The sequence below is a fragment of the Castor canadensis genome, chromosome 11, assembly GCF_047511655.1.
Source record: "Castor canadensis chromosome 11, mCasCan1.hap1v2, whole genome shotgun sequence".
In the NCBI taxonomy this organism is placed as follows: Eukaryota; Metazoa; Chordata; class Mammalia; order Rodentia; family Castoridae; genus Castor; species Castor canadensis.
Window position 1 is genome coordinate 101,210,721 of NC_133396.1, and position 24,823 is coordinate 101,235,543.

Sequence of the window (24,823 nt, forward strand, 5' to 3'; positions counted from 1 at the left end):
CAATTAGGCTCCCAGTGACTGTTCTAGTACTTTTCTTTTGGAAAGAAAGAGAAAGAAAGAGAGAGAGAGAGTGAGAAAGAGGAGAGAGAACTAAAAATTTAAAACTAACACTTCATATGTGCAAATGAATATAAATGATGAATGTATGTATATATGTATATAACATAATTTAAGAATGATAATTTAATACTTCTTATAAAATTAGAACATGATAGTACTATTGATCAGTGTACTTTCCCACAGTCTCATACCCTGCTGTTCTAGAATGAATAAACTCTTTCTAATTGCCATTCCTACTCCACCCCACTTTCACTCTGTGTTTTAGTAGCCTCCGCTGTTCTGCAAAAAAAAGTAAAGATCATTTGGAAAGAACTTCTCCAGACACTTTTTCTTCAAGGTATCTCTTTCGGCTCTTGCCTTTTGATTCTTTCTTCCCTCCTGTCTCAGAGGAGTACCTTAAGTGCTGAGTAGAGGAATTTGGACTGTGACCTGTAAGAAGGGACACTTGTTTAGGATTTGATTCCAGGACACAGGAACTGTTGCAATGAAAACAACGGGCGGTCCAGCTCTGGGCTGGTTTTAATCTTCCTGATCCTGGTAAGGGCTGTGGAAATGGAAAAGGGCATCCTAGAGAGGTACAACTATGGGAGACTTAACAGAAGTTGGTGGCTTAATCGTCATGCCAAGAGATAGGGCATGGGGAAAGGGTGAAGATTAAAGATTATTTTTAGAGTCTGCTTGACCAGGAGTAACACAGAAATAAGGAAGTCATAAGTACTTCCAGCTCTGGGAAGGAAGATGCTGAGTTCCCTTTGTGACCTGCAAGTGGGGGTGGAAATCACGGCAACTGGAATCATGGAGGTGGAGCTCCAAAGAAAGTGTAGGTCTGAAGATAGAGATTTGGGCTACACTCAGAGGTACTATGTAAGTAACAAAGACTCAAGGAGCAAAATTCAGAAAGAGAACACAAGACTGAACCACAGGTATTGGAGAACAAAGTAGCTATAGGTTTTGGATGTGTAGGGTCAGTGGAAGAAGGCAGGAGTGAAATGGTGCCAGGTCCAGGTTAAAATGGGCCTTCTGTTCCATGGTAAGGAACTTGGATTTTTCTTATAGACAATTGGCAGCTATTGAAGGTTTTTAAACTGGAAAGGGATACAGTCAGATTTGTTTTTCAAAGAGATACACACTATTTGCATTTAATTACTTTTTTGTAAAGAAATTAATAATCTGAAGGATTATTGAAGTGGAGAAAGAGCAGAGGTAGGAAAAACCAGTTAGAAGCTGCTACAGTAACCCTGGTGAGAGGTGATGGTGTTGTGAACTATGGCAATGATAATGGGAGAGAACTGAAGGTGTCAGTGTTTAGATGGTTTAGAAAGTAGATTCACTGATTAGATAAGTGAGGTGAGGTAAGGAGGAATGAAGAATCTAGAGAGTTTTTGGGTTTCTGGTGTGATACAGAATAAACAAAGAGCAAGAGGATATATTTTACTTTAAATGTGTTGAGTTTGAAATGAATGTTCAGGTGGAGTGGAAATATTGACATATGGGTGGTAGTTGAAGCCAAATGCTTGGATAACAGTTTTGGAAAAATTATAAATACACAATAAATGTCTGTTAATAATTCCATAAGCCATTACAATCCTTTGGCTTCTCCTCTCTGATATTCTTCATTTTATACTGTAGTTTGACCAGAGCCTCCAAATCCTTTCCAGCTCTGCATGTTGACTGTGAGCTGTTAGGTATATTTTAGGTGTCCTGTTCCTACTACCTTCAAGCTCATACAGCAGCTGAGCAGCCCCTCACCACAGCCCCCCATATTGATTAACAGGAACAGAGAGTATCCAGAGTTTGAAGAAAGGTGGGAAGATAGTTTTTAGTACATTGTTCTGGTTTTGATTGTCTTTCTGTCCTTTCTGAGTAAAGTTCCTAAAAGGATAACCTATACTTGCAAACATTTCCTTACTTTCTAATGGTAACCCCTTGTAATCTGGTTCCTGCCTTGGTCACTCTTCTGAAACTGCTCTCAAATATCACTAGTGACTTTCTTATTGTCAATGCTTCCTCTCTCTGCACCTATTGACATTGCTCCTTTCTTCTTTGGCTTTTGTGACATCCTGCTGTCTGTCTCTTTTCTACCTGTCTGGTGGATTTTCTGTTACCCTTTGGGGGTCCTTCTCCTCACCCTCTAAATGCCGGCCTTCATTACTCTGTTCCTGGCTGGTTTTCCTCTATGTGCAGTCATTGTTGGGAATCTACCTTGTTCTATCAGCTTCAGTCCACCCTGCTCTGGGCAGCAATTATCTCTTTCCTTCTTCTGACTCCTCTCCACATCTCCTAGCTCTGAACTCATTATTCCTTCTTCCCTCACCTCAGTCCCTTCACCAGCTTGGCTTCTCTTCTGGGCTTCCCTATGCCTATTAAGTATCTTATGTTCTGTTTGTTAGATTTCAGACCCTAGTGCCATCTCCAAAGCCTCCCTCTTGGCTCATCATGTCAAGTTGTTCACTAAGTTGTTTTGTTTTCTTTTGACTTTTTTGAACTCTAGTTTATTTTCTCTGTTCTACCTTTTACTGTCACTTTCATGTCTTCTTGTCTACATTACCGCAACTATCTATTCTATTTCCCTTTGATTAAACCAGTTTTCTCACCTCCAAATTAATCCTCCTAAACTTCTGCATGGTGCTGTGTCCCTCATACTCAAAACCACTTTCCATTGCCGGTGGAAACTCTGGGATGGGCACTTTCTACTTAGTACCAGCCTTCCCCTTAACATAGGCTATGCCTGTGGGGCCTAACCTTTAGCCCAATTGTCCCTTTTCCTCCAATGAGATGTGTGTGTGCATGGTGTTGGTGATCAAACCCAGGGCCCTGTACAAAACAGGCAAGTTCTCTACCATTGGGCTACATCTCCAGCCCTAATGAGGGCTTTTTGAAAGGTACATTTACTCATCTTTACAGATTAAGCAAAAATTTCTAGTTTTTGTCCCTGGATTTATTATTTTTTTGAGGGTTCTTTTGTACCTGGATTTATACCAACTCAATATAACACAGGATAAAACACAGGATAATTAAATGTCTATGATGAATGAAAATGGAGAAATCATTATTTTCTTCTTTAATAAATGCCAAGTGCAGAGATTGTAGATAAAAATTCTCAAAACATGGATTCATATAATGAAAGAAGTCCTTGGTGATGAAAAGGTTGAGACCACTACTCTGTTTTCTAGTCAGTAGGAACAGTTTGATGCTGTTTCCCAAGCAGACTTGTATTTTCATATCCCTCAGGACTTCACTTATGCAGTTCCTTTGCTGTTAAGTGTCCTCCCTGCCATCTCCCAGTACCTGAATCCTCTGCATCCCTTGGGACCATCTACAGATATCATCTCTTTCCTCCCACATCTACTGGGAGCCTCCTACATAGAATCTTTCCCTTTCCGCAGCCTTCAGTGTCTCTTACACTTTGCTTCAGGTTCCAGCTTTATTTTTCTCTGGAGCTGAGGCCATAAGCATGTGAGGATGATGTTCTGAGCATTTCCTACCCAGCACCCCACCAGCCACTTAGGAAATGGTGAAAAGCAGAGACATTCTACCGACTAATTGAGCCCTGCGGCCCTAGAGCCCTGGCCCAGTCTGCCCCAATCTCACTCCCAGGCGCAGCCCGCAAGGTCAGTGGACCCTCCCGAATTAATTTCCACCTCATTAACTGGGCCCAGTCCCGCTCTCGCGGCTCCCGCTCTTGTTGCTCGACTCTGACACGGCCCCCTCCCTTTTCTTCTTTCTCTTTCCCCTGTCACCTTGCCAGCTCGGCTTCTATCACTTCACGTATCTTCTCTTCATCTCTCTTTCTCCCTGACTCTGTCTGGGTCTCTGTCTTTGGGTGTTTCTGCGCTTCCATCTGTCTGGGTCTCCGCTTCCTTGCCCCCTACGCCCCGCCTCTTGCCCAAGCCCCTCCAATCAGGACCGCTTGGGCCTGGCGCTCCACTCTCCCATTGGTCTGTCGAAGCCCCCCCCCCCGTCCCCGCCCTCCAGGCCCCCCTCCGAGCCCCTCCATTCACACAAAGTTTGGCTCGGACTCTTCGGAGAGAGGGGGCGGCCCGGCCCGGCCCAGCTCTGCCCCCGGCCGGCCCGACCCCGGCCCCGGCCCCCGGACAAGCCCTTATCTGATCCCAGCTCCGGGTTTAAGAGTCCTGGCCCTGCCCGTCGCACAGCTTCGCTCCTCACTTCTGCCCGCCCCGTCTGTCTGTCGCGCTGCCCCGCGGCCCATCCAAGGGGCCACTCCATTTCGGACCCAAGGTAAGACCCTGGTCCCGATGAGGGAGTGCTCCCGCCCTGGCCGGGGTCTGTCCATTTAACTCTCCAGAGACATCGGGGCCCCTATCTCCTAAACCCTTGGTCCCCGCCCTGGCTGGCCTCAGCATTATGGTCCTGTTCCTCCTCGCTCAGCCTTGGGTAGCCCTAAACGGAGCTTCCTGGGAAGAGCTTCCTAGGGAAGGTATTGTATCCAGGCTGCTCACCTCAGCATTTTAATCCAAGGAAAGGTCTCTCCTGATGCCCCTTCCCACTGAACAGATCTGCAGTTGCACCCCTGCTTCTTCAATTACTACAGTGACCACCATACATAATCATGCATCCACCATACAGGCACATAAACAGTGCCCCCTCCTTCCCACTAGGGACAGGTTACTCCTATGCCCCCCACCCCCATACAGTGACACTCTGACTACCAGTTCATACCTGTGGAGAAAAGGACATACAGGTTAGATTAAGGGAGACATTGTAACCTGGCATGTCTGGGAACCTCAACCCCCCCATTTTCTTCCTTCTATTCTGACTTGGCTCCTGCTTCAAGACACCTTATCCCGACTCCCCCCAGCCCCACCCCAGCTGTTGCATGCAGTGAATTCCAGAAGGAGCAGGGCTGCTCCTTCTGGAATAAGAGGGTAGGGTGTGATCTATAAAGTCATCCTCCTAATGGAGATGCCCCTTTCCAGTCCATCCCTCCCTCCACCAGGAACTAACCAAGGGCATCTGTGTTAGGAAAGAAGATAAAGTTTGAAACTTCTTAATTTGGGGGAGAAGAGCTGAACCCCAGGATGGGAAGAAGGACAAAACTGGGGGAAAGTGGGGGTAGGGGCCTCTGATATCTTGAGATTTCATTCCGGTAGTGAAGTGCCCCAGGCAGGTTGAAGCAGATGAAGTGGGGGTGGTGCAGAAGCCAGTATACATTTGAACCCAAAAAGAAGCCAGAGTTTAAGGCTTGGCTAGGTTGCTTATCAACACAAATTTTAACTAAAGATTTCTGGCCAATCTGCCCTTGCTGTGGTGCTTGAATTTTATTCTTCCCCACTGGAACTGCTTTATGTAGTCTGGGTGGGAGGGAAATGATGATGGAGAACTTGGTGCCCTTCTGTTCAGGGCTGCTGAGGAGGGCATGGAATGGGTATTGAGAAACCAGCCCAAGAATGGGACAACAGCCACCCACCAGTGAGTTCAATTTAGTTTCATCCTGAAACCTTCTCCCTGATCTTTAAGGAGTTTTGAACATGTTCCTGGCATGATGGTGGGTGCCATCCTGTGCCAAATGGTAGAGCTTCTTAATTCCTCAGGGTGTTGACTAGGTATGGGGGACTAAGTGTAGAAGGAGCCAGGTGTCCTGGCTCATAGCTGATTCTTCAGAGAGGAGGAAAGGAGGAGGCAAGGGAGGGAAGGCAGTATGCCAGGGAGAGGGTCCAGAGCTGGACTGTGAAGGCAATAGGCATTGCCCAGGCAGTGCCAACTCCTTTCTGTCCCCCACTCCCAGTCCTTTGGTGGTGGTGGTGGTGGTAAGGGAGGGATGGAAGGAAGGAGGAGGAGTTGGGGGGTGATCTGGGCCAGTCCAGCCTCCCAAAGTCCTTGCCAACATGGGTCCTGAAAGGAGCTGCTGTTTTCTGAGCCATCCCCCAGCCCCCACCCAGAACCCAGAGCAGCCAAGTTGTCTCAGCGGATATCAAATGGCAATGACTCCACTAACAGGGAGTGAGGGGGTGTGCTGTGGGAGTGGCAGGAGAAACAGGGTTATGGTCCCATTCCTTCTGCAGTTTTAATGTAGAATCCCACTCCTCCCTCCTCCGTTGATGGAATAAAACCTATATCCCCAGCATCTGCCCCACATCCAGCCTTTGGGTGCATATGTTTATGTGGGGAGATTAGTTGTCTGCCTGCTGGCATCCCCTACCTCCTCTGTGTAGCCCCCACCTGCAGCACTCTGCCTGAGCTCATTTACAGCTACAGCTTTGTTGGCTTGGGCTAGAAAGGAGGTGACTGGCAGTAGTCCCAGGGGCCTTCCTTCCCCTGTCCCTTAGGGACCAGGAGACTGGACGCTTGGATCTGGGTGGGCTCAGATTAATTCTTTGGAATCCATCCTGGAATTGGTGGGATAAAGGATTTAGGGCTCTTTGGGGTGAGTCATGCAGCAAGGCCCATTTTCTTAAAGGAGATTGCTGGGCATCTTAGCAAAATGCTGGGTTTCTGTACAGAGATGGAAAAATAGGATGAGGCTCTTAGGCATTGGCAAGTAGGGAAAGAGACATAGGGTGATGGAGTCCTTAAGTTTTCCTACTGGAGGTTATTTAGGATGGAAGAAAAAACCTCCACTCTCCCTTCCTTCCCTGGCCTAGATTCTTCTCTTGCCTGACTGGTCAGTGCTACTGTCCAGGCTGAGGCCAAGCTGTACAGGACAGTAGTGAGGCCCTGGAAAGGAGCAGAGAGAAGGGATAACACAAGGCACATCATTGAGATGAAACTGCAGAAATATTGGAGAGAAATGGGAAGTTTGGAATCCAAATGTTTTAGCACTCAATGAAGGGTGGTTGGCTAAGGTGGGTCTGGGAGCGGAAGCTTTTTTAGTTGGCGGTGTCACCTCATTCTCTCCCTTCCACAACCAATGCTTTTTCTTCCCTCATCTGAGTTTAGTGTCCCTGTTGCTGCCATTCTTCATGGAGAAAGTGCATCCTGGGTGGCCCCTCTTTACCCCTCCCCCATCAGAACCTTGAAAGGGCAAAGAGAAAGGAATTGTGGGAACAACCCTCCTGTGGGTATCTGCCAGCCTGGAGCCTGGATTTGAGGTAGCGGGGAAGGGAGGGTCTGGCTCTGTAATGTGGGAGAGAAGTCAGAACTGAACTGTGTGGTCTGCAGAAGGAAGTTGGAGAAGTGGGGGCTCCAGAGGACTGAATTAGCACATCAGACCTTCAAAATGGTGTAAGATGTGTGTGTGTGTGTGGGGGGGGGAGGTATATAGCCCTTCTACAGCTCTTCCAGAGGCAGAAAACCTGGGAAGAGAGTTGAGACTGCAGCTGGAATGACATGTTTAGATTTCAGAAAGCACATCCCATAGCTGGAAAGACATTTGAAATAAAGATTAGAAAAGAATGGGAGAGAAACTTCTGGGGTGGGGAGAACAACCAAAAGCAAAACCAAAAAATAACCCCCAAATGAAAAAAAGCCCATAATTAAGGCTTCTGAGAAGAGCTATGAAGCTTGGAGGTGTAGGGGTTATTGGATGGCAGTGAGGCCCTGTATTGCTGTCCCAGACCTGCTTCCTGCTCTAAGAGACACTAGGCACACTTGTTAAGAGCACACCTGTGGAGTCTGACTTCCTGGGTTTAAGTCCTGGTTTTACCACTTAGTAACCACACCAGTCTCCTCATTCTTATAACTAACAGGGCTAATAATAGTTGTGAGGATTAAAAGAGTCAATATTTGTAAAGGGTTTAGAAGGGGTTTAGCATGTAAAAAGTGCAGTTGGCTGTTAGAGTTCACAAGCCTCTCTGACTGTTTTCACTCTGTCATCTTTCCTGGCTCCTGTGCCATGTCCCAGCACTTTGTGGTAGTTTTACTGAGATTCTGTTCTAGGTCTTTGTCCTTCACCCTTCTGGAGTTTGAGAGGGCAGAAGAATTATCACGTAGTTTAAGATGAAGTTTCTGTTTCACTCTAACAGCCTGGCCATCACCTGAGGCTGGGTCTCCATGCCTACAGTTCCTCTTTCCAATGTGTTTTGCCCAGCAGATGTACTGTCTTCAAGTCAGATTCAATAACTGTGAACTTTGCTGTTGAGTGTCTCCCAAAACAGTTTCTCTGCCCATTTTCAGCAACTTCTGTGCTTCAGTCAAGGATGCCAGCTTCTTTCTATTTCTACATCTAGAGATATGTCTGTCTATCCCTAGACATGAGATATGTCTGTCCCTGCTTCCACCCATAGCCCTGCCTGGCTCTTTTCTCTTCTTCATCCCTTGTCTTTCCTCCTGTGCAGGTTTGGCCTAACTTATCTCAGGTTGATGTACCCTCCTGTACTTCTGTCCTCTGATCAGCCTGGTTGCCTATGGCAACCGCCTTGATGACCTTCCTGACTGTAGCCTCTTTCTCCTTGATCCCATCCTTTTACTACACCATAGAATTACCATGAAGCATCAGTTTTATGTTGCCCCTTCCTAACTTAGACACTCCTGGTGTCATCACATGAAAATTTTCTAGTCACCCCTCTAGCACACCCATCTCTTGGAACCGTGTTCTTCAGACTCTACTCAGGCAAACCACATCTGAGGGCAGTCAGTCTCTTCCTCACACAGGCCATTTTGAGTTCCATCCTCCTGCAAACTGCCATCTTCCTATTTCCCTCTCTGTTCTGCCATCTTGCTTTCCCTTTTCATCTGTGACTTTGCCCAGGATGCCCTATGCATGGTGATGTCAAAGGAGCATCTTGTCCCTCTAATTAGTTTGAGGGCTCCTCTGGGGCAGAGCTCTTTGTCAGAGTAGGGACTCCCCGAGGCAAAGGCAGAATCTCTTCTCTCCCTGGACCCCTTGGCACCCAGCAAAGGGTTTGGTTCCTAGGATGCAGAGTGGCTGTTGTTCAGCTTGACTCTTGTCAGTAAACTTTCCTGTTTACTTATTTGAGGAGAGAACCCTGACTTTAGAGGGTTATGTGGGTATCCTGCAGTAGGATATATGTAAGACCCCATTATTCAACTTTCTAGGGAGACTCAAGAAAGGTCCTAACAATTGCACCATCCTGTGGAGGTGGCTTCACCTGAAGATTACAAACAGCAGACCCTAAAAACGTCAAATTCCAGTCCCCTAAGCATTGCTGGCCCAATACACACAAAAATGTGGGTATCCAGGCCCATGCCAGAGAAGTCTGATTCCAGTCTGATGTTGGCTTGTCAGCTGGAGTCTGGAGTGGAAATAGGGGGTAGAGGTCAGAGTCCAGTCTGAGAAGTTCTCATTGTCTTGTGTATACCTCTGAGCAGGGCTTGCAAGGTGAGAGATGTGGGCACACCTCCCAAGTTGGGTGTGAGCCTGGCCTCTTGTTACAGTCTCCCTGGAATAGCCCCCTTAGCTCCACCCCTGCACTCAGTCCCATCTACTGGATGCAGATGCACATTCTTGCTCCATGTCTAAACCCCTGGCTGACTCTATGACAAAAAAGACAAGAGTAGCTGGTAAAAGGAGAGGGTGAGTATCATGTTAGCTAGAACAGTGGCTTTCAAACCTTTTGATCTCAGGATTCCTTTATTCTAAAAAATTACTGAAGACTCCATGTCTTTGTGTTAGTAATGAACCCTGGGGGAAACTAGAAGTGGTGGTACTCACCTGTATTCCCAGTTACTCGGGAGGTGGAGATCCAGAGGATTGAGTTGGAGTTCAGCCTCGGCAAAACAGTTAATGAGACCCCCATTTCAACAAACAAGCCAGGTGTGGTGATTCATGCCTGTAATCCTAGCTATGTGGGAAGCATAGGGAGGAGGATGATAGTCCAGGACTGGCCATATGAAACACACAGACCCTATCTGAAAAATAACTAAAACACAAAGAGTGGAGGCATGTCTCTAGTGGTAAAGGGCTTGCCTAGCAAGTACAAGGCCCTGAGTTCAAATCTTAGTACTGACCCTCCCCCCAGAAAAATGAACCCTGGGGAGACTTAAAATCTATTAATTCATTTAAAAATAACAATTAACCCATTGCCCATTAATGTAAAGGACATATTTTAATGAAAAATAGCTGTGCTTTCTAAAACAAAAGTTTATTAAGGATGACATGGTCTTACCTTTTCACAAATCTTTTTCATGTTTAACTTAATAAAAAAGTGGTTTTTTCTATCTGCTTCTACATACAATATGTTGCAATACCCTATGTCATGTAACTTCTGGAAACTCCACTGAACACCCTTGAAATAATGAAAGTGAAAAGAACAAATGGTATAATATTAGCATTGCTATGGAGAAAGATCTGACCTCATAAAGGCTCTCAAAGGGTCTCAGGGACCCCTAAGTGTCCCTGGGCTGCACTCTGAGAACTGCCAATTTGAGGAACTTCAGGTGACATATTCAATAATGGGAGCTCTTATGAAATTACAGAGCCTTGTCCCTGAATCCACTTCCCATCAGACCAGAAGCAGGAAGATGCAGAAGCAGTCCTGCCATGTTGCAGAAGGGGGCCTCTTGTCTCAAAGGGCAAGTGACTTGTGCAAGGCCCCAGGGAAAGTTAACAGGGTTCTCTGAGACCTGTGCTCTTCCCACTAGACTCTGAATATGTGTGTTGGGGGGAGTCCTGAGAAGGGAAAAGAAGCAGATTCCAGAAATCCCAAGCAAGCCACCCAGGGCTCATATAATACAGCAGCCAGGAGGGTAGATATTAAAAGTGATTTCCTGACATCAATGGCAACTAAAAAGAGGAGAAAGAAAGTTGGAAAGATATTTCTAAGCCTGGGAGATTTTTCTGTCTTGCCTTGCAGACAGCAGCTCTATGAAGTGCTCCCAGCCCTCCCATCTGGGGCTTACTGGCCCAGGGCAGAGGAAGTCCATGTTTAGGCCATGTTGTGGTTCAGGTGGTGCCCATTCCCTGCACACTGCCTGCAGCCCCTTGCCAGTTCATTGCCTACCTCTCAGATGTTCCACCTCTCCAGGACCTGGAGCCCTCTCCTGTCTGCTGTTTGGCTGTAGTGCTGAGGCAAGACATGGAGCTTTGGGTGAGGCAGCTGGTGTTCTGGGGACTCCCTGGGCAGGAGAAGAGAGGGCTCTTCTCACAGTAGGAAGGAAGCAGGTAGATGGGGGAAGATACATATTACTACAGAACAGCTAGTCCTGGCTCAGTGGCTCTTTGGCCCAATTCCCCTGAGCTAGGTGGCTATTCCCTACGCCTCCCCCGCCCACCACCCCCCATGTCTGTTCAGGCTGACCTCCTTGAAAGAGCTCACAGGGTAGGGTTCCTTGTACTGAATCACTGTGCCTGCTTCCTCCATAGTGGCTTCCACAGTCCCCACAACCATAGTAGTGGAGGTCTTATAAGAGGGTGGAACCCAGGGAAGCAGAAGTCCAAGGACTCCAAGCCGTAAGCACACGCTCTTTCTGAATTTTGGAGGATCAGATCCTATCCCCACCCTGAAAGCTTGACCACTGACCTTACTATCTAGTGCTCTAGACCTTGCTATCTTTGCTCTTTTACCTACACAATTCCCTTTAATATGGCAAAACTGAGGTAAGAAGTGGGTGAACTCAGACTGCCCATCCACTTCTTTCAAGAGTCACCTGGGACCAAGGGTCCTGGTTTCTCGAAGACCCGCCCCGCTCCCTCTCATTCCTCTGGAGTTCTCTGTATCAGTCCTCTTTGATGAGTGGCAAGTTTGGGTGTCAGGTCTCCCTCCCTGACTCCTGGTCAGTGCCCCCAAGGAAGCCCTAGAGGGCTAAGATCTCACACTCAGCCCAGCCCTACCCCCTGTCTTTCCCGTTGCCAGCAGCCCCCTAGCTCCCGCCCCTGGGCTGTGGGACAGCGATGGCTTCGGGGCTGGCTCTGCATACCAATGTCCTGCCCATTGTCAAAGCCCCTTTGTGCCAGAGAGCTCCATTGAGGCGGCCCTGGGGCGGGCACAATGGGGGCTCTGTCCCTGAGTTCCCCCAAACAGTCACCTGCTTTCAGAGCCTCCCCCCACCACCCCCTGCCCGCCCTAGTGTCCGGAGGGCTCAGAGAGCACAGCACGGGGGAGTGGGCCCAAGGCCAGGGGGATGGGCAGGGCAATTGCCCCCCACCCCCACTCCCTGGGCAGGCTGGGGAAATAGGCATTTGACAGGACTGACTGTGGAGGGGACCAGCCTGGCTTTCAAGGGCGGGGGCAGTCTGTGAAGGAAGTTGGAATGCAGGTCTGTGAGGCCTGATTGGGGCAGGGGCACGCACAGCCTGCCCACACCTCCTTCTATTTGCCCAGACTGGGCCTGTGGCCGCCCAACCCCCTCCTCCTCCCACTGCAGAGACACACTTGGGCTCATCTATGCGGAGACACATAGGCACACACTCATCTATGCAGTCCCACACACACCCCCCCTCACCCACATGCCCAAGCGGATGTGCCCACACGGAGCACACCAAGCCCGTTTCACAGACCACATGTCCATGTCACAGTCCACCAGCATATGCACCTGCACACCTCCTTCCCACCCACTCCACCCCTTTCCCTCTTGCCCTCCTCCAGCAGCCACAGGTACCTCAGCACCATCCCCCATTCATGCCCCAGCTGCCCTCTGCTGCTCTGACACAGGTTATAACAAGTTTGCACTTGTTGTGACCTCAAGAATGTGGCCCTGAGGCGGAGAATGTCCTGCTGGTCCTGCTGCTCCAGACCTCACTTGCTTATACGTTAACCACAGACACAGCCTCTGCTGAACTCTAAGCATGGCTCCTACACCCCCACCCCAACCATGGGATGGGCCAGGACCCCTGACCCAGACTAAGTCTAGCTCACAGGACAGAGGTACATGTGAATAGCTAGCCCGTATTTCAACCCAGTGCAGATCCAGGATGGTCATACTTGCATTTGCCCAGTGTACCTGGGCACATCCCAGCCACTGAGGTAGCCCAGTGAGGGGTACAGGACAGTTATCATTTTCCTAGCAAGACTCTGAGAGGTGAGATGAGGTGTCTAGGCAGTTGGTGGCAAGGCTGGGCTAGAATGGAGGTCTTTTGCTTCTAGTTTTTATTGTTCATTTGCTTGCTTCATTTTTTTTTGTACTTACTGTCTCTGGCTCCACTCAGATGACCTTCTGCCCCCAAAGAATTTTACCAGAGCTATCTTTTTCTCACCTTCTTCCTGAAGGAGTAGGGGCATGGTGGGTTTGGAGGTAGGAAAAAGAACAAGGTACTAGGCTTCTAAATGTACCAGAAGTTCATTTTAACTCTTCTTCTGCCTCAAGGCAGACTGAGCATACCTTCTTCCATTTCCTACCCTCCCCATAGCCCCACTCTTACTACTAATTGTGGACTGCTGAAGAGAGTAATCCTCCACCTTTTTTATTTTTAAGCAGGACTTAGAGTTGGAGACCTGTATTGACTACTAGTATTTTTTTTTTTTTGACAGTAATTGGTCAAAAAAAAAGTAATTGGTAGTTGAACTCAGGGCCTCATGCTTGATAGGCAGGCACTCTGTCACTTGAGCCACTCCATTACCCCTTGACTACAGTCTTTTGTGATGCTGTGCTCTGATCTTTCCAGCTAGTATCCTATTCAGATCCTATGAGAACCTGGGGGGGGGGGAGGTGTTTCTATGTTCTTCCTTCTATTCTAGTCTGGGGCAACTTCCAGCAGCATGGGACAGACACTTGAGGGCAGACTCCACCTAGTGTGCTGGGACCTGGGAAATGGAAGGGGTTGCAGCTGTAGCAACTCCACTAAATAGAGACCTAAGCCGAGAGTGGTTTGCTCCTGAACAAATCTTACTTGAGTGCTGATCTTCAAGATGTTTCCCTTACATAAGAATTGCACAAAGAACTGCAGGATCCTTCTATTTCTTACCCCCACTGCTTATCTAGATGCCCCACTCTGACTACTGGGTTCTGCTTAAACTGTCTCTTCCATCTGTCTTTGTACCTCATCCAGCCATTATACTCTGGTGCTCCAAAGGTCCCTCTTAATGTCCCATGTTGGAGAAAGAGTCCTGCCCAAAGTGGAACTTCACCCCTCCTGCTCAACTGGAGCAGTTAGTTATTTTGGGAGGGAGGACAGAGAAACACTCACTTCTAAATCTAGCTCCATATCCAGTCAGTGTCTGCATGCCAGCCCTGCCCCATCCTTTTTCTATATGGGAAAACCTGGGAAAGGATAGAGATTGCCTTTCAGGATGAGGGTGGACCCCTTGAAACCTCTCTGTGAGGGTGTGCTTCACACACAGAACAGTAGCCCCGAGAAGAAAGGGAGATGAGAGGACCTGCCAAGGATGGTGGTTTAACTCTTCACATATGAATAATAGATACAGAGTACCAATGACTCTCTATCTCCACCAAAAATGCAAATTAAGAACAAGTTGCTTAGATAGCAGCAGGTAAAATTTGACCTAATGGCAAGAATTTCCCGGGTTTAAGGTATCACCCTCCCTAGTGAGGAGAGGTCCCATTTAGTCACCTATTGAACAAAGGCTGGGTGATCTGGGTGATAGTTTCAATGACTCCCAGAGCACTCTGTGGGCTGTGGGATTTCCAACTGTCTCAGAGGAACTCCCTTGACCATTTTCACATCTCCTTTTGAGAACATCATTGAATGTGTCTTCTCCTCTCCCCAGAGATCTCGCTATTTGCTATTTATTCTAACTCTTTTGTTGGTATGTTTCTGAGACAGCTGCTGCAGGGAGTGAGGGAGACCCCAAGAAGGATGGAAGGAAGAGTTAGATCAAACATATCCTGGGCTGGGGCTGGAGAAAGGACAACTAGTACTTTGGAACCCAGGATCAGATCTTGTAGGAAGAGAAAAGTTGGGATGAAGAAGACCAAGGTTATTTCTCTGATTCTGATACAGTATAACATGCTGTACTGGACAGTCACATGATCTTGAGAAAGTTACTCACTTTTACTTATGCCTTGGCTTCCTCTTCTGTAAAATGAGGAAACTGAATGGGATGATCATGGGGGCCTCCCAGTGCCAACATCCTATAACCCAGAGGCAAGATGACATGTGCAGACTGGTTTAAGCAGGCCTGGGTTCAGCTGACAGCACCATCCCTACTAGTAGTCCTTATGGACAAATCAGTTAACACTCTAAGTCTAGTTTCCATGCCATTAACATGAGGGGTATCAACCAGCTATCCCCAGCCTCTTGGGAGAGTAGGATGACATGCTGCATGCATGGAACACTTAGCATAATTCTGGGACTCAGAAAGGACTTGGATGAGGATGTTCATGGTACAGTGAGAACACAGAGGAGAGCACAGTCCATGTGAAAATGGGGCACCCTTAAAAGTTTTTCCAGAAAAAGTGGCATCTAATCTGTGGTTTGAAGAAAGAGTAGAAATTAAGCAATATGGGATAGGACAAGTTATCCAGGAAAGAGGCCTCATTATTTGGTAAGAGAAAGCATGGTGTGTTCTAGAAGTGAGAGAAGCTTGCTGTGGCTGGTGGATGCAGAACATGTGTGAGTGGTGGATAGAGGATAGATAACATTAGTGCCGGAGAGGTCAGCAGAGGGAGGCCAGATTGTAATGGACTCTGTCCCACTTGTCCTCTTATGAGTTTTAGAGGTGGGTCTCTCTGTTTCTCTTTGGCCCTTCTTTCTGACTTTTCATCGCTGTTATCTTGATCACACGGTCCTGGAGGCCCTCAGCTCCCTAGTAGGATCTGTTGGTCCCCAGTGAAGCTTCAAGTCTTCTGTTGCCTGTCTATGCAGCTATTTTGGGCCCAAGCCTAGTGTCTTCTTCTTCTCCCTTTTCCACCATAAAAGAGGAGTCTACCTTCCAAGGAAGACTCTAGATTTCTGGTATTGAGGCACTTCTGCTAAGCACAGTTTACCTACTGCAGGACTCAGTTTCCCCATATGGCCACCTTCACTATGATAGCAGGGAAAGTGCTGATGAGGTGGAGCTGAGGATGGCCTGCAGTGAGGACCAAGGGAAGCTAAAGAAAAGATGGCTCCTCAGTCTAGAGTAAAGACTGATATAGGGACTGAGTCAGTGGCACCAACAGCCCAAAAGTTCAATGGAAAGCTCAGAGAAAGGTCTTCCTGAGGATGAAGTATGATACACTCTGAAAGGGGAGGTCCAAGGAAGAAAAATGTAATGTAGAATATTAATCCTATTGGTTGTTTTTAAGTCCAGAAATACCAGGCACTAAGGAGAACACAAAGATGAGCAAAATACTGGTTAAGAATCTTATTGGGAAGACAAGGATGTCCTTCTTGGAAAAAGAGAGCCTATAAAATGACCCATGCAGGAGCTGCATCTGGGAGTGCATCCTCATTGGGAGTGCCTTTTCTGCTGTTTCTTGGGCCCTTCACCAAGTAGGCCAAGCCAAAGCAACTTCAAGATAACAGATGAGCAAGTACATAGAAAAGAGCCCTTTTGCTGGAATCTCATCAGTCTCCCTTTCTTCTCTAAGATAGGGATCCCCACCTGGGATCTCTTGTAAAAACGTGGGCACTCTCTAGTTTCCCAGACTCTGATGACAGATCAAGTGACAGAACTTAATCTTCCAAGGACTGACTTCCTGCGCCTAGAGAAGCCTGCCAGATTTCTGAAGCCCCTGAGTTTAGGAGAAGGTACAGGGATGAGGGGTCAGCAGGGAGTAATGGAGGAACTTAGCGCTCTTCAGTATTCTGTGCCACAGACCTTCCTCACCTTTTGGCAAGTTAAGAGAGTTTGAAGGAAAACTCATCTTGGGAATGGTAGGGGGGTGAGAAAGAGTGGTAAGTTGGAAGCCCTCCGAATTCTGGGACTATAGTAAATCCTACCCCACAAATCATTGTTTCTCCTAGAGAAAGCAGAAATAAGGCAGTGATTTAGCTAAGCATCATCAAGCCCTCTGGGTTGGGAGGAGCAATATGAGTAAAAATTCATGGGACTTGGGGATAGAGGTGTGTCTTGACATTAAATAATGTCAGCAAGTTACTTTATCTCTCTGAGTCTTACTTTATCTAATTCAGTGGAATTTTTCCTTCATCTGCAAAGTAGGATAATATAATATCCTTATTTGCATAAGGGCCTTAAGATCTCATGTAATCCTCAGCATACAATGCAAAGTTTTGTTGCCTCTTTATATGAGGAAAACGAGCCCTAGAGAGATTGAGAGATTGACTGAAGTTCTGATGGCTAGTAAATGACACAAACCAGGATGGCAAATAGTGGCTATGACCCAGACATGCCAAGAAAACAAATAAGTTTCATTTGTTAGGTTAACTCCATTTGATTGAAAATGGTTCTCTGTGTCACCATGTTAAGATTCTGAAAGAAAAAAAAAAGAAAGAAAAGATTCTGAGGCTTGGTAAGAAAAAGAGTACTGTGATGAATTATTGATAACTGCTAAGCATGTGTGTGTGTGTGTGTTTGTATGTGTGTGTGTGTATGATGGATCATACATGATGTATAGTTGACATACCTAGCTCAGAATCACCCCAAAATACCAAGTCCTATATTAAGCAATTAGGCTAAATTCAAAGGTTCCAGCTTAATAAAATGACCAAGATATAGTTCCTGCCCTCAAAAAGTTCACAGTCTCCTGAAAAGGACAAAGATTTTTAAGCAAGGTGTCCTGGGAACTAACTATTTCTACCTGGGAGTTGGGGGCAACCTCCATAGTACAGAGGACATTGGTCAGAGCCTTGAAGGATGAAAGGGATTTTAGAGGGCCTAGTGAGAGCTGGGGGCAGTGGAAGACATTCTAGGCAGAGAGCTACAGGAGCAAAGGCATGGTGACAGGCAAGTGGAGAGAAAATCATGTTCTCCATGGCTGGAATGTGGGGACATGGAGAGAAGGAGCCAAAAGAGAGGCTGTGAAAAGTGAGGTGGAGGCTGGGCATGGTGGTACAAGCCTGCACTGGGGAGGTTGAATCAGGAGGATCACAAGTTCAATGCCAGCCTGGGCTATATAGTGAGAACCTATCTCAGAAAACAAACAAAAGCAACAAAAACAAAAAGTGAGGCAGATAGTTAAGGACTCTGAACTCCACGTCAAGCAGTTTGGATTTCATTGCAAAATCTATGGGAACTCATTAAAGCTGGAACTGTCAGAACATGCTGTAGAAAGCACTGTAGCAGCCAAGAAGTAGGGTTGAGGAAGATGAGACTGGGGGCAGGAGGACCAGGAGATCACTGGGAAATTTCAGGTATAAGAGAATACAAAGTTGAATGAGGGCAGCCTCAAAGAATATGGAGACGCCTGCAAAGGCAGAGTTGATAAGACCAGATGACTGATTGGATGAGGGGCAAGAGAGACAGACACAAGCCATGACTGTAAGGTTTCCAGCTTGGGCACTGAATGGATGGTAATTCTGTGAACCAGAGGGGAAACACAAAAGAGTCTCTGAGGGAAAGGACACAGGTCTGCACGTAGTAAAATAGGAATGTTCTGGATAGAAAGAGCCTGTAAATACTTGGATATAGAGAGAGCAGAGGTGAGGTGGAATCCATGGGAGTTGCTGGACCAGTCAAGGTGGGGAGGGTACAATGATTAGGGATGAGAACCAAGGTGGATGTCTGAAAATGCCAACACTGAAGGGGCAGAGGAGAGATTACAGCAAATGACATGAACCAAAAGTCAATAGAGGTAAGAGAGAATCTGGAGTCCATGATTGTCAGAGAATAATAAGACTCTCCACATACTTAGTGCTTCCCAACTCATGAAGTGCTTTCAGGTGCAAGATCTCATTTAATTCCCCCAATGATTCAATATTTTAAGGTCCTTTTTTTTCAGAAAAAGGAAATGGAAACTCAAAAGTTTAAGTGACTTGCCCCAAATCACGAAGCTTAGAAGTGGCATGGCTCACCAAGATCTATAAAATCAGTGGATTTCCATGGTAGTGCAATAGACCCAAAAGAAAGCATGTCAGGAATGGACAGGCTGGTCACCAGTGTCAAATGCTGTAGAGTGACGTCTGGGGTTGAGGACTGAGAAAATGCCCTTGAATTTAATGATTGGAAGGTCAGTTCTGACCTTGGAGAGAGCTTCCTGTTGCTTTCACTGCTACCCAGTGGCTGTGGGGGGTCAAATGGAATTATTCTGAATTTGTATAAGTGCTTTATTAATTGTGAAGCCCAATACTCTAAATGTGGTTACTACTATTGTTTTTATTGTTAGTACTATTATATTTGAATCATTTTATATTTCTTAATATGAGATTCATTTATTTTTAATTGGCAATTACATATGGTTTAATCCAACAGTAAAAAGAGTGGGTTGGGATGTTGGTGGGGTGGTCAGTCTATGAGGGCAGGCAGCTCAGGCAAGAGCAGCCTGTGCTGCTGGAGAGCCCTGCCCCCTGGTGGTGGGGAGGTAAATCTTCAGCACAAGGCCCAAGAGTCAGGTGGCTGGTGAAGCTTGAGATTTGTAGGAGTTCCCTTTCTCTTCTCCTGCCACCCACCTGTAATCCTGCCACCCCCTTCTGCTGGAAACTCAGCAGGGAATGGGGTGGAGGCGACTTTGTCTGGAAGAACACTTCTAATAACTAAACTAGTTTGATTCCCTCAATCAATAGAGTTGGAGAGAAGTTGAACATAGAGTCTCCTATGTTCAACTGGAATCTTGCGGATCTAGGTGAGGCTGTGAGTGATTGGAGATCTAGGGCAGAACTGACACATGAAAGTAAGATCCTGAACAGACATGTTCAGATGATGACTCTGTTTTCTCCCTAACCTAACCCAGACCCTCAGATTTTCCTGTGTCCTTAGGAACTTTTTCATTAGCTCATGTCTTACTAATAACAATGGAAAACAATGACAACAGGAGTTATTTCCAACTATGCTATTGCTTCCAGCTGAATCTTAGCACTGATAATGGATTTTTCTGACTGCAGTCAACGTGAGGAGGGGTGTGTTAACATCTTCAAGCAGATGTTCTTCAGAGGTAATGACCCAGATGATGCCAGGCTAGGACATTCTCCGGACTACCGGAGCTGGGGCTGAGGAGGCAGTGGTGCAGCTCTGTCCTCAGTTGAACTCTGCACAGTGCCAAGCTCCTCACAAAGGACCAGCTCCCTGCAGAGCTCAGGGGGTGCAGTTCTGCTGCACCAGACAACAGTTGGGAGCAGATACTGTGGCCAGACGACGACTCAGGGAGGAAGTGTGCTGAGGATGGTGTGGAAGGTTGGGAGAGCAGGTGCACAAAAAGATAATGTGCCATGAAGTCATCCTCCCAGCCAGGGCAAAGAGAGTCCCTGAAATGCCACTCTCTGGGAGTTCTCTGCAGAAACATGGTTCCCTTCTCAAAGAGGACAGAAGGGACTGCTTAGGAATTGGGATAGAGGAAGGGGCTGTTGCCCCATTAGCCCACACTGACAGGCAGTAGTGGTTTCTAAACAGAGGAGAACATCTGACATGGCCCCATCTCTTTGTCCCTCCCTCTCTTGACTGGAAAACACACAGGGGAGTCAGTAGGGCCAGGCAGAGGTCACAGGCTCCCAGGAAATGCTTTGAAGGCTTTTATCCTTTCTTTTGATCAAACTATGAGAACTTTCCAAACGTTGACACAAGGGAAGAAAAGCCTATTCTTCCCGGGGCCAGGGCCTTGGTGTCAGGCTGGGGCTAGAGGATGGGAGGGCCAAGGGGAAGGAGACTCAAGGGTGGGAGACAGAGGCAGCAGTGACTCAGCTTGAAAGTCAGGTCCCTGGACACACACATTGCCCTCTTTTCCTGTACCTCAAGATTTGTGTGCATCTGGCTCCATTTCTATTTGTTTTCCTTGGGGGAAAGACAGGCGGGAGATTAATGAATGAAGACATTAAGTTTTAAAAGAACACCAAACCCAACTCCATTGTTCTTCCAGCCTTAAGAGCTTACATAATCCTGCAGAGCTTTTCTTACTGCCTTCCTCTTATACCCCTCTCCTTTCTCTTCTCTTCCCCTTTCTCTCATTAAGAATACTTGGAAGGCCAGAAATGCTTCTTTTCTGTCTCTAGGGCAGCTGATCTCCTTCTGGAGGCCTCTAATGTTGCTATTTAAGTGGGACTTGGTATCCAAAAACAGATACGATGGTTGGTGAGAGGAGACTGAGTATCTGCTTCATCTCTCCATCAAGGGTAGTGGGAAGAATGGAACCAGACCACAGTGGGAGGAAGTTGACTGAATGGGGAGGGGTTTTTTTGAAATAGAGTGTCTCAGTATATTTATGGTCCTCCTGTTCCAGCCTCCTGAGTGCTGAGATTACAGGCGTGTACTACCACATCCTGTCGGATGAGGGGTTTTAAAGTAGGAAGTGGCCTCAGCCATCTTCTAGCACAGCACCTGCAAACTGATGCAGCAGTGTGTTCTGAACAGCAGAGGACAATAAACTTGTGCCCAGAAGTACAGGGATGAGCCACAAATGCTATGTATTAGACATTGAGATCTGTTTCTCTCTCTCTCTCTCTCTCTCTCTCTCTCACCCTCTGGCAGTACTGGGATTTGAACACAGGTAAAGCAAGCACTCTACCACTTAAGTCATGCCCCCCCCAGCCCTTTTTGTTTTTCAGGTATGGTCTTATACTTTTTGCCCAAGACTGGCCTTGGGGATCATGATACTCCCATCTATGCCTCCCACATAGCTGGGATTATAGATGTGAAACACCATGCCAAGGCCTGTTTTTATCTTAAGTAAGGTAAATATTTAATTCTACTTCATTGCACAATGCTTATATAATATTAGAATATTATTTTCACTCAAAATACTTAAAACTGGTATCTGAGGAACCTATGCTGGAGTGACTCCCGTGACTCTGAGTGTCTCCTGACACACAGGTGTGTGTGCTAGCTGGAACAGCAAGGAGCTGATAACCTCCTTCTTCCATGATGAAAGAAATGAAGGTTAAGAGGGTTAGGGATTTGCCCAAGTTAACAGTGGGTCTGCGGCAGAGTTGAGACCAGCACTTGGGCCTCCCTTCCCAGTCTAGAGTACTTTGCACCAGCAGTGCTGCCCTTTATGTCCAGGCAGGGCCTCACTCGTCCTTATGTCTGATTCTCTTGCTCCATCTCCATGGACACATGCCTAGCTCAGCTATCTAAGATGCATGTGGGTTTGGAGATTACACAGCCTCAAGTTCTGACTGAGGGCTCAAACTCCCTCTGCCTGTGCATAGTGCTGTCCTCATACCTAACACAAGTGTAGTGGACAGTGCCTGGGACAGAGAACAAGGTTATAATATAATTCCTTATTTCTGTATATGGAGTTGTTTATCTATATCCAACAGTGACTACTTCAGGAATACCTCCTAATTTAAAATAATTGGACTAGTTAATAGTTATAGTGGATATTCCTTCTATCTTCCTGGAAATAGCCTCCTTTCTGATTCCATTTCCAAATCCCTAACTCAACATTTTTTTTTCCAGAAGGAAGTAAAGAGAATACTTAAGAGGCTTTATGGCTTAGAATGCCTCTATTAGTGTAGATATTTAGGGCTTGGGATGGATATACAAGAATTGGAGGATAAAGCATGATAAAGAGAGTTGTTATTAGATGAATAGCACAATATTTTTTCATATTAGACTCTTAAAAAGTCAGATCTCCAAGAGGAGACACAGGAGGTTGGAGAAACTATGAGAAGAAGGTTGATCCAGAGAGATGTGTAGGGAATAAAAAGGTAGTGAGGAAGGTGAAAGGAAAGAACATTTTAGTAACAGCCAGGATGAAATGTAAGAGGGGCAAGCAGGGCTGCACTGATAATAGCAGAGATGAGAAGGGAGCTGGGAAGAGAGTCCAAGAAAAGGAAATGGAGAGGGTAACTAAGTGTTGCACAAAGGTTGGAAAGTAATGGCAGAAAGCAATCACAGAGGAAGAGTACTGCCTCTAACCATTTAGTGCACCCTGGGCTTCATTATAAGTGAATTTTTCACACTGATCTGGCTCCTGCCAACGCTCATCACATTCTGGGTGTCATCTTCTCTGGTTGTGCAGTACTGGGTTTGACTGGTGAAGGCAAACTTACTATAGGATTAGTCTGAAGCAATAGTGGAAAGAACATTGGAATACAGTTGGGACCAGGTACAAATTCTAGCTCTGCCACTCGTAAGTTGTGTCACCTGGCTCTCAGAACCTCATTTTCCTCATCAGTAATTATGGAGACAGTAGGACCAGATTTACAGAGTTGTTGCAAAGATGAAATGTGAAGTGCTAGTCTAACATAGGCCTTCAGTAAGCGACAGTGCCCCCACCACTACCTTTCCCCTAAGCACTCTACCTTGGATGAATGCTTCCATACCTCTTCAGCCCTACTGTGATGATGGTGTCCCTTCTGATTCTCTTAGATTGACCTCTATGGCTGGAGTGGGTTGGGAGCCCCCTTTACTCATTAATTCTCTCATAAAATACTGCCTGTGCACTCACTATGCACCATACATTTTACTAATTGTTAGGTGTGTTACTCAGCTTTGTGTCACTGTGATAAAATACCTGAGAAAAACAACTTAACCCTTTCAGGTTTATGTTACCTCATGGTTTGAGAGATTTCAGTCCATGGTTGGCTAATTCCTTTGCTTTTAGACATGTGGCAAAGCGGAAACAGAATGGCAGAAGGGCAAGGTGGAGGAAAGCTGCTCACTCCACAACAGGTGGGAAGCAGAGAGTGGTGGGGCAAGGACAAGATACACTCTTCTAGGGCATGCCCCTAGTGACTACATCCTCCAGTTGGGCCCTATCTCCTAATAACCCTTTCAGCTATGAAGTCATCAATGGATTATTGGTGAAGTTAATGCTTTCGTGATTTGATTACCTCTCAAGGCTGTACCTCTGAACACTGCTATATCAAGGACCAAACCTAAATATATGAGCCTTTTCAGGGCATGTCATAGTCAAGCCATAACATTAGAGTAATCAATACATATTATGCCTAGACTCTTCTTCCAAAAGCTTGTTTATAGTAGAAGACAAATGATATGCCGTGTACCAAGAGGTATGGCATAAAAATTATCGATGTGTGTAGATATACATAAATGGAAACTCAGAAAAAGGAGGCATTATTTAAGGCTACGGTTATCAGAGAAGGCTTTGTGGAAGAGGGGTCATCTGAACTAGGCTTGGGAGGCCAGGAAGAACATGAATCATCACATGAAAGCAGGAAATTTTATGTGAGTGTAGCAGTTCGCAGCACATTATTGGTATGCCTAAATGTGCCAAAGAGAAGTGGTAGGAAATAAAGCTGGTAAGCAGGGTTAGAAGTACATTGTAGAAGGCTCTATATACTAGCCTGAGTTTGGTCTCTTTTTGATAAATTATGAGAAGACATTGATTTTTTTTTTGAGCTGGGGAAGGAACTGAGATACTTATAGTGTAATGGAAAGTGGATGGATTTAGAGACAAGAGGACCCAAGTGTGAGTCCAGTTCCAAAATTTACAGTCATATCATCTCACTGAGCCTCAGTTCCCTCATCCATAAAATAAGAACTGTGATCTTAATACTTCCTAAGAATGCCATGAGGATCAAATGTGCAAGTGCTTTGTGAAGTGCCAAATAAATGTTCATTGATTTGTGATCAGAAGTATAACTGAGGGAGATAATTGAGTAGCAATATAACACAGATCTGAAAAGAAAAAAAATGGACATAGATAGGAGATGAGTAGAAGGTTATGCAGTGATTCAGCTAAAAAGCATTAAGGACTTGAAGTGAGATGAACACATTGAAATGAAGGGGAGGAGGCATAAGGAATACATCCACAGAGCAAGGCCTTAGGTAAATGTTGAACCGAGGAAGGAGAATTTGATATGATCCGAAGACATTGAGTGTGGGGTAGCTGTGAGAATGATGGTACCTTTAACAATTCAGGGAACTAAAGAGGAGAGCAAGTAGTAGAAGAAAGAAGATTAATCCACATTTGGAAATAAATACATTTAGTATTTGTATCCCAAAGCTCCTTT

General features: G+C 46.3%; 1 protein-coding gene across 1 annotated transcript in view; it reads left to right on the forward strand.

The window, feature by feature from the left end:
- The first annotated feature begins 4,105 nt into the window (after positions 1 to 4,105).
- The window catches only part of Kcnj10 (potassium inwardly rectifying channel subfamily J member 10), a 30,249-nt gene continuing 9,531 nt past the window's right edge, over positions 4,106 to 24,823 (forward strand). Inside the window, exon 1 of the mRNA XM_020169223.2 lies at positions 4,106 to 4,299. The gene's annotated coding sequence lies outside the window, so the exon portion shown is untranslated. The remainder of the gene's footprint in view (positions 4,300 to 24,823) is intronic.